Consider the following 9,418-nt stretch of genomic DNA (forward strand, 5'->3'; position numbering starts at 1 on the left):
CTGTGTGGAGTTAGGAGGAATTAGAGAATTCTATTGTGGTTGCAGATCTAAAGCTTCATCTTCCAATCAAATTTATCCACATTAAAAGCTGATCTTCTGATCTCCTGCTGGTTTCTGTGTCCTAGTTCTCCATTAGCTCTCCCCTCACAGTGCTGAATGGAGACTGATTAATTATTCCCTTCCCCTCTCAATAATATCATATCCACTCTTTTATATACCTAGTAATTTCTCTCCTAATATCACTTGCCTTTCTTGCTTTACTGGGACTCTGGTCCTTGTTTCCACTGATGCCGCTGCCTGGAATGACCTGCCCTCTCCTCTGCTGGTCAGCTTCTACTTATCATTCAAGACTCATAGCAGTACATCCTCAGGGTATCATGAACCTGACCACGTATTTCCATGGTAACGATGTTATACTGGGAAATGGTTTCTGAGTGAAGATTTAGAGTCAAATATTAACATATGATCAATAATCTGTCACAAAACAGAATGATACATCATATATAATGAACAATAATCATTTTACAATTAAAATCAGGTCCCCAGATAGTAAGTTACTTCCTGTATTGATTTCTTAGGACCTCAGTAGACATGCATCTTCTGTAAAACAGCCCATGAAAAATAGACCTGTCATAACATCAACCACTTAAAATCTAAATGTCAACTATATTTATGTTAGTTAAACATTAAATTAATAACTAGCATTAGAGTTTATAAGCATTAACAAATTTGGGGGGATTTATTGATGGTTACTATTTCATAAAACTGCCCAGAAAAGGTTCAGTTGATATACATATTCAGTATATATCTGTATAACAAGTGAACCTGGTTTATGTTTCTTCCACCATCACTGAATCATCACAATTTGGCTTATTCTTTTAAGACGTGCACATTGTTATCAACATCAGATGGTTAAATAAATTATATATTTATACAATAGCATAATATACAGTGATAAAAAGGAATGACCCCCATCAACACACACGTAGATGAATCTCAGAGACACAGTGAGCCAGACAGAAAAAACTGTGTATTAAATGGCTCTGTTTATATCAAGAATAGGCAAAACTAATTTAAACTTATAGAAGATAGATAGTGGATCTCTCTAGGGGTGGGGTGTGGGTATTGACAGGAAAGGGGATGAAAGAATCTTCTGGTGTGTTGGAAATATTCTGTATCTTGAGCTGGGTACACAATGATTTGGACCCTTGAAATTTCTGCATTTTCTGTATGTTTTACCCAGAGTGCAGGAATATATGTGTGTCCATTTGAAAAAAAAAAAGAAAGGAAATAGCCATTGTAAGATAAAGGGCTTAAGAATCCCACAAAGGATTTTAGGTGTGAGCATAGCAGTCTTTAGAATCTGATTTTTTTTTTCATTCTTTTCCCCAAAACATTAACAAGAGTACAGTTCTTTGTGGGAAGCAAGAGGAGGTCTGTTGTCCAGTGCTAAGGTGATGATGGTGGGCAGGTTTGCCAGAGATCATGGGTGTGAAAGAGCTGTGTCCACACAGCCTGGGTGCTCAGTCTTCCCACGGCCTTCCTCAGCCCTCTGTCTGGCCAACTTCTGTTATAACCAGGCATGGTGCATAGGCACAAAAGATTGTATCTTGCACTGCTTAACTTCTGCAAGAAGGGAGTTCGGTTTGGGAACAGGCAAGATTCAGGAGAAGGTGGGCAGCTGGAAGCAGCCAAGTCACACCGCAGAAACTATCTGTTGGGATGCTGGCGGCGTGACCAGCGCCACCTCCACAGGCAGCTGAGCACTGCTGGCGGCACCCCCAATCTCACCACACACCAGAGCCAGTCACTGCAACGTGTCGCCTCTGCCTTCGCTGTTAGGAACTCTCAGTTCCTCCAGAGGCATGGCCCTGAGTGGAAGCGCCTGAGCGGCGGAGGCTGGGTCATGTGTTCTGTGGGGGCTGCTTCCATCAGGCGGAGATTCAGCCAAGACTCCTGGAAGGGAAGGTTCCCCCAAATAGGAGGACAAGTTTCTGATCCTCCAAGTTTCTGCCTGAATTTCACTTTCTGATTGAAGAAATTCAGTCTGATTTCTTCTGTTATTAAAAGCTTTCATTTTTGGGAACTTTTGCTTGGAGCTTTTGGGCCACATGTGTAAACACACCCAAATATATATCCCAGTGCAGGCTTGTGATTGGGAATTGCCCGAGGAGATGGTTTTGCATTGCCTGCTTCCTCTAGAGTCATGGCTAAAAAGCACTGTATTCTGTCCCTGTCCCTGATAGGGCCAGTGTTTTCTACTTCACTCACCGGGGACGAAGCCTGCTTGGGCCCAGGCTTTGCCCGTAGTCCCTCAGGTATGGACACTTGGCCTTGGCAGGTGCCCGGGGGTAAGGGCAGGCTCCAGCCTTACTTTGCTCACATGATTCCTGCCTTCTTGTCTCTCTTGCCCAAGGAACTTCCTTTCCTGGCAGCTTAGTCATGCACCAAAATTATGCTTTTTATTTTCTTTTAATCTTGCACTTTAATGCATGCTGAACTAGAAGTTTTTCTGAATTTCAAACTGTTCTCTCTGGCCAGAAATGGCTGCCATGAATAAATGAGCGAATGAAAGAAAGGAGTTTTATTTATTACTCTAGTGAACAGAGATAATGACTTTTGTCTCATGCCTTTCCTTGGCTATTGCTTTACATTTGCTGAAACTCATAAGAGAGTAGAAAAAGCATTGAGTAAAACAGCCTTTATGCTAAAAGGGAGGCCATTTTCTCATAATATTAACATCTTAGCACGTTCAAAAGTGAAACTGGGAGGGATTCTCTGAGCAGAGGAGATACTGGACCAATGAGCCGACTCCTACCTGGAGATTCTCCGTCCCTTGCCCTGGTGCCTGCTGCCCTCCCAGCAGCACGCAGGCCTCTGAGGGTTGTTTTCTCCTCCCAACGCAGCACAAATGACTGACGCATCAAGGCCATAGATTTCCAAATGAGACTTCCAAAATGATTGCCCTACAGGCTAGGGAGTACCTCCCCCAGTCTGGCAGGATGCTTAAAGTTTACTCTTTGGAGACTTTGAACCAGAGGAGCCCTGGACCAGGCACAGCCATGGGCAGGGGGACTGAACTGAAAAGACAGGGATTACATGCAATTCTTGGAGTTCACCACTGAACTCTCTGAATGTTGGCAGCATCACTACTAAGAACACTTTCTCTCCACCTCTTAAATTAGGATATTGGGGTCTCCTTTCTGGTGAAACTGACCAGCCTAGGAGAAAGACCTACAGTTAGAGTGAAGTCCTCTAGTTTCCATGTGTGGCCCATGCCCACTGAATGGCCTATCAACTAAGGATATTCTGAGTTTCAAGAGAACACCCAAGGATCATCAAGCATTTGCAGAAAGATTACAACATGAATAGAAGAAACTCAGATGAAACAAGGAATGTCTAATGGCAGAAGAATCTTGAGGCTGAAGACTCTAACACAGGGGTTGGGGACTTGTCATCTTGTATTGGTGAGTCTCCCCATGTTTGTGGTAGCTGGGAAGTTCCAGCAGTCTGCCCCTTACTGAAGTTGCTGGGAAAGAACTGCTGACAGGAAGCCCTGGAACGGCAACACTCTCCTCAGCCAGCTGTCTGCTGCAATGGAGAATGAGAGCTGGGACACAACCAACCAGGAGTTCTCTGGGTGTCACGCTTCACCTCTTTCCAAATTTTTGCATTTGGCAGGCACTGTCCGCCCCCTCCTGTGCCCAGGTTTTCTGGTCGGTCCTGCTGCACCATGGAAGAAATGGGGACAGCCATCTCCTGTTTGCATCGGGCCAACCAAATGTGCTGACTCAGGCTTCTGGTTCGGAAGTTCTTCTCTTTGCAAACAGCTACTGCATCAGACAGGCCAGCAGCTAGCAGCATCTGCTAACCTGCATTTCAGCACTGGGCTCCTGCAGTTTGATGTTGATGTCTACTTCCTGGGAAAGGTGACATCTTTTAGAGGATTTATTACCGGGTTTTGAGCCTAGATAGAGGAGAGGGGTATAGGTTGGGGGTGGTGTTGAAGGAAAGAAGTGGGAGCAGCGAGAAAGCATTTGACTTTAGTTTTCCCATCGTCAATTCCCAGAAGGAAAGTTAGAGGAGCTGATGCTTTCCCCCATTTCATGGTGATGAAACAGGTGACATGGGATTGAGGCTCCCCCTGTGGATAATTTAGCAAGCAAATAGCATCACAAGAAAAAAAAGGGCAGGCAGGTCTCCCAGCTCCCAGGGGTTCCACATTCTCTCTTTCTCTCTGTTTTCAGGTTTACATTTTTTTCAGAGCAATTTTAGGTTACAACTAAATTGAGAGGGAGGTTCAGAGATTTCCCAGATGCCCCTTTGCCCTGCACAGGCACAGCCTCCCCTGCTGTCATCATCCCCCACAAGAGTGGTACATTTGTCGTGACTGATGAACCTACACTGACACATCGTTATCACCAGAGTCCGCAGTTTATGTTAGGGTCTCCTCTGGGTGTTGTACTTTCTGTGGGTTTGGACAAACTTGTAATGACATGTACCCACCATTGTAGGTCCATACAGAGTAGTTTCACTGTCCTAAGAATCCCCTGTGCTCTGCCACTTTCTCTTTAATAGGGATTTTATAGTGGCTGAACAAAAGTTGAGAGCCCCAAATAATACATATAACAGTGGTTTGCATGAAGTGCACAAGGAGATGGAAAAGAAAGTAGAAGTAACATTTATCCAGCACATACTATGCACCAGGCAGTGTCAGGCACCGAGAACGTCTAGTCAGAGCTGTGGAGATGGGGAGTGGAAAGCAGCTTGGAGAGATAATTGTCTTGCCGAAGACCTTCTGAAAGTCTGAACCATGAAAAGATTATTATGCCCTAAATAACAAGGCCCATGTGATTTAAAATTATATTTTTCAAGGTAATGAAAACTAACCTAAAGATAAAATATCTTATTTCTAGGTTTTTCACCATTGAACAATTATGGAGATGAAGATAATTCAAGCTAGTCCTTCTCACTTTTTTTTTTTTTTTTTTTTTTTTTGGTCTCTTCCTTTTTGGTCTTCAAAAATGCATGCTTCAGACAAGGACTGTTCAAACTGTGGGTTACAATTCAAATGTGGACCATGGCAGCAACTCCCTAGCAACATCGAGACATCAACAACAAGGGGAAGCCTGCGGCTGTGAATATGACCATCCGATCCAGGGGCCACTCCAGGCTCAGCCCCTGGAGGTGAGGCCTGTGTGGTGAGTGAGCAGAACACTTGAGAACATGCATTCTGCAGCTGCATGTGCGAGAGACATGATATTGCTGAGTGTCGGCGTGCAGAGCCATCAGGATGGAAGCCCAGGAGAGGCAGAGTGAGGACACGACAGTTCCAGGCAGCTGGCTCTGAGCAGAGTGTCTGCAGTTACAGGCTTAGAGTTTTTGTGCTAAGAGCAGAAGATAATTCTCTAAATACAGTAATCCCCCTTATCTGCAGGGAATACATTCAGGGAGGCCTGAAATCACAGATAGTACTGAACCCTATATATACTACATTTTTGCCTATATATACATACATATGATAAAGTTTAATTTATTAATTAGGCAAAGCAAAAGATTAACAACAATAAATAAAATAGAACAATTATAACAACATACAGTAATAAAAGTTATGTGAATGTGGTCTCTTTCTCAAAATATCTTATTGTGCTGTACTCACCTACTTTCTGACCTCAGTTGACTATGGGCAACTGAAAGTGAAACCGCAGATAAGAAGGGACTACTGTAACTTGCCCTGCTGTGGGCCAGAACACTGGTAATTACAGGGAAGTTTGCCCTTAAGTGGGTCCTTGCTGGTAGAGGATGCAGACGTTGAACTTCACCCGGGACTGGTACTAGGCTGCTCTCCTTGAGTTGTCCCTGAGTGGGTGGATCCCTGTGGTTTTATGTTGCTCTCTCATTGAGATGTGGGAGGTGGTGGGGAGGCGGTGTACTTTGGGGCCAGGCTACCCATTTAATTGACATGGAATTTGGCTTGATTTTTAAAAAAATGCATTCAGGGTTTTCATTTTGTTGTTTGGGGTGGGATTAGAGATACAAGACTCAGTTAGGACTGCTTCCCTTCATAGTACTCTCTGTCCCAGAAATGTTTAGCGCTGGCCCCTGATTAATTTCCCCAAATTGCCCTGCATTTGGTACAAACTTTATCTCCCTGGCCTGGTCTTTTTCCAAAGTGTTTCAATCTCATTGTTAAAATTTTCTTTTATAAACAAAAGTCTTCTGAAAAAGATAGGGAAAGTATGGCAGGGTAGAATATTGGCAAGATAATGAAGTTTAACATTTGGAGGCAAAAGACTCCCACTGGAGTGATAGAAGTTATGTATGCCCCAGTTTTCTGTTTTGCAAAATAGGAAAATAATACACTCTTCCAGGATTGTGAGCATTGATCAAAAAATTGCATGCATTGGTTTTAAAATGTACAGCTTAATACAAGTGTTAGCTCTTGTTTTAAATATGGGCTACATCAGTGTTGACCTGTGGGTTTGAACTTGCTGAGTCAAGATGATAGGGGAGGCAGAAGCATGTAGAAATACATCCTCAGGGTTGGATATTAATTTTTTGGGTAGGATGTAAGACTGTGCAGTGAAGTGTACACCTTCCCTGAGCATATGGAAGAAGCTGTCTTTAAAGGGAGGAAGATGGGGGAAGACAGTGGAAGGAGGAACCTGAGGAAGTTATTGTTAAAGAAGCATTGAAATCTGAAATGCATGTTTATGGCAAACCATTAGGTCAATGTATAGAGAAATTAAAAGCTCAAGGAAAAGGGATTATCATCGGCTACATACGAATTTGGTCACCAGAGTAAAACAATTTGGATTTGCTTCCTGGGGCTGTCACTTCTGTTAATTCTAGAAAGTTGCCAATCTCTATAAATTTAAGTTTTCTCATTTGTAAAATTAGTATAATAATAGAATCTATTTCACTAAGAATTAAATAAGATAAAGTATATAAACATTTAGTACAGTATATGGCTTATATTAAGCATCCAATAAAAATTAACTATACATATTATTATTAATTTGAAAAATCTTAACTCTTAAATATTTACTTGTTATTAGCACGTGTCAAAATTATATTTCATTGATTGATGCAACTAGCAGGAAAACAAAGAAGCTGGTTCTAAAAGCATTTGAAGGATGGGGACACACAAACATGATTTTATGTTTTATATTTGGATCTATAAAGTCACAAACACATACATGTAGGTAGTTAGGAAAAGGATGCTGAAATAAGATTGCATGTTGGATATAGGTTACTGTCCTACAGGGCAATAAAATCGTATTCCCTTTAGGGTTAACTCCTCTATTAAGCTGTACAGATTATAATGACTTATCAATTTATGCAAAATTTTCACCTTGTATGGTTATAAAATGTCTACCCCTTTATCAGTTGTGAATTGTTAGTCAGATATCCTGTGATATTCTCCAAGAGTGTCAGATTGGAGTCAATCAGGTATTTTGGAAAATGATCTAACTTGTTATCGAAGAATCAATCATCTATTTACATTTTTCCATGTTTGGGATAAATTTTTCTTTAACATTATTAAAGGAATTTTTTTGAAGGGATAACCTGGAAAACACTGTGCAGAAATGTGGGGATTGATTACAGGAGCTGGGGGAATAGGGAAGGGAGAGAAAGAAGGGAGAGGAAGGACTGATTAGGGTAGTGGGGTTGGGGATGTTTGGGGTCAGTATAAATAAGGAACATCTGGACAGAACCAGGGCACTGAAAAGGTAACTTTCTTCTGGATTCCCAGGAGTATGTGCTCTGAATAGAGGAGGGAAAGAAACCTTCTGTACCTCTTATCAAAGTCTCCTTCTTCTACAACAAGTTACAGGAAGCCGTGGTAGATGAGTGCGGTATCACAGCAGACACTCATGTGGTTTCGAAGAGGACTATCCTCACACGGAGAGACAGTAGAAGAATGTCAGAAGGTTGGAATGTATCTGAGAGGATCTCTCAGAGTAGGATTAATAGGAATTGGAAAGAAAGCCCTGTGGAAAAGCCCTCTCGCCCCACATGTGGTTTTGTAAACCTCCAGAGGGCTTGGCTTCTCTCCTATATTGCAGTCCCATTGGGTTGATTATTAACCCAAGTTAAATGGATAAATAATTTGATCCACAACAAAACTGTCTCCTCAGTGTTTTCTGCACAGCAGCCTTTACCTCCTGTTCCTCAGGCTGTAGACCAGGGGGTTCAGCATGGGGATTACCGTGGTGTAGAACAGAGACTACGTTCTCCTGGGTTAGGGAACTGGCCGTGGAAAGTTTTAAGCACATGATGCAGTCTATCCATAGAACATCCCCACAGCTGCAAGGTGGGAGCTGCAGGTGCTGAGGGCTTTGGACCTGCCCTCTGTGGTGCTGATACGGAGGATGAAAGAGTAGGAAACAAGGACTGTTATGTTGGTGACTATGATGTTGAATCCAGCGAAAAGGAAGACTGTCATCATAGATGCTAGAGCGGGAGAGCTTCAAGAGAGGGAAGATATCACAGAAGTAGTGATTGATGTAATAGCTCACAGTAGGGCTGTTCTAACATGAGGCCAGTCTCTACGGTGGAGCCAGTGAGCCCCGTGATGTAGGCCATGGCCACCAGCAGGGAGCAGATGGGATGAGACATGATGTTGTAAAGCAAAGGGCAGCAGATGGCGACATAGCGGTCGTAGGCCATCACCGTCAGCATGTAACATTCAGCAATGACAAAAGGAAGGAAGAAGTAGAGCTGTGACATGCACCCTGCCTAGGAGATGATGTTATTTTCTGATGCAAAGTTCACCAGCATTTTAGGGGTAATGACAGAAGAGTAGCAGAGATCCAAGAGTGGCAAATGTCTGAGGAGGTAGTACATGGGGGTATGAAGCTGAGAGTTCAGACAGATCAGGGTGATCATGCCCAGGTTCCCCAGCATGGTGACTGAGTAGATCCTAAAGAAGAGGAGGAAGAGAGGGAGCTAGAGGTCTGGCTGGTTTGTTAATCCCCCTAGAATGAACTCTGTCACCGCAGAGTGATTTTCTTCAGCCATTCTCCACCAGGTAGGATTCTGTAGGGATGGGAGATCAGAGCCCTGTAAAAGGTCATATGTGCATTTGACTGTTGAAGCCAGGCACGACCATATGCCCTTGCTTAGCATCCCTGGGCTCATTCTTTTCAACTGAACCAACCAGGTTATTCTTGGTTTCAGAAATCAAGAACGTGAGAGGAAAAGGGGTCAAGACCTGGAGCTTTTACCTCTTACTGCAAGTGACTCTCAACCTGGGTTGCACATTGGAATCACCTGGGGAGACTTAGACGTTACTGCTGCTTAAAAGTTAAGTCCATGTCAGAATTTCTGATTTAATAGAGTTGTAGCGTGGTCTGGGAATCAGAATTTATAAAGAGCTTCAGGTGATTTAACTGCAGCCAAAGTTGAGAACTTT

At 43.0% G+C, this 9,418-nt stretch overlaps 1 pseudogene; it reads right to left on the reverse strand.

Annotated features, from left to right (window-relative positions):
* Nucleotides 1–8,096: 8,096 nt before the first annotated feature.
* Nucleotides 8,097–9,024, reverse strand: LOC138384761 (olfactory receptor 8A1-like; annotated as a pseudogene).
* Between the last annotated feature and the right edge of the window lie 394 nt (nucleotides 9,025–9,418).

Source organism: Eulemur rufifrons, chromosome 6 (assembly GCF_041146395.1).
Source record: "Eulemur rufifrons isolate Redbay chromosome 6, OSU_ERuf_1, whole genome shotgun sequence".
Classification (NCBI taxonomy): Eukaryota; Metazoa; Chordata; class Mammalia; order Primates; family Lemuridae; genus Eulemur; species Eulemur rufifrons.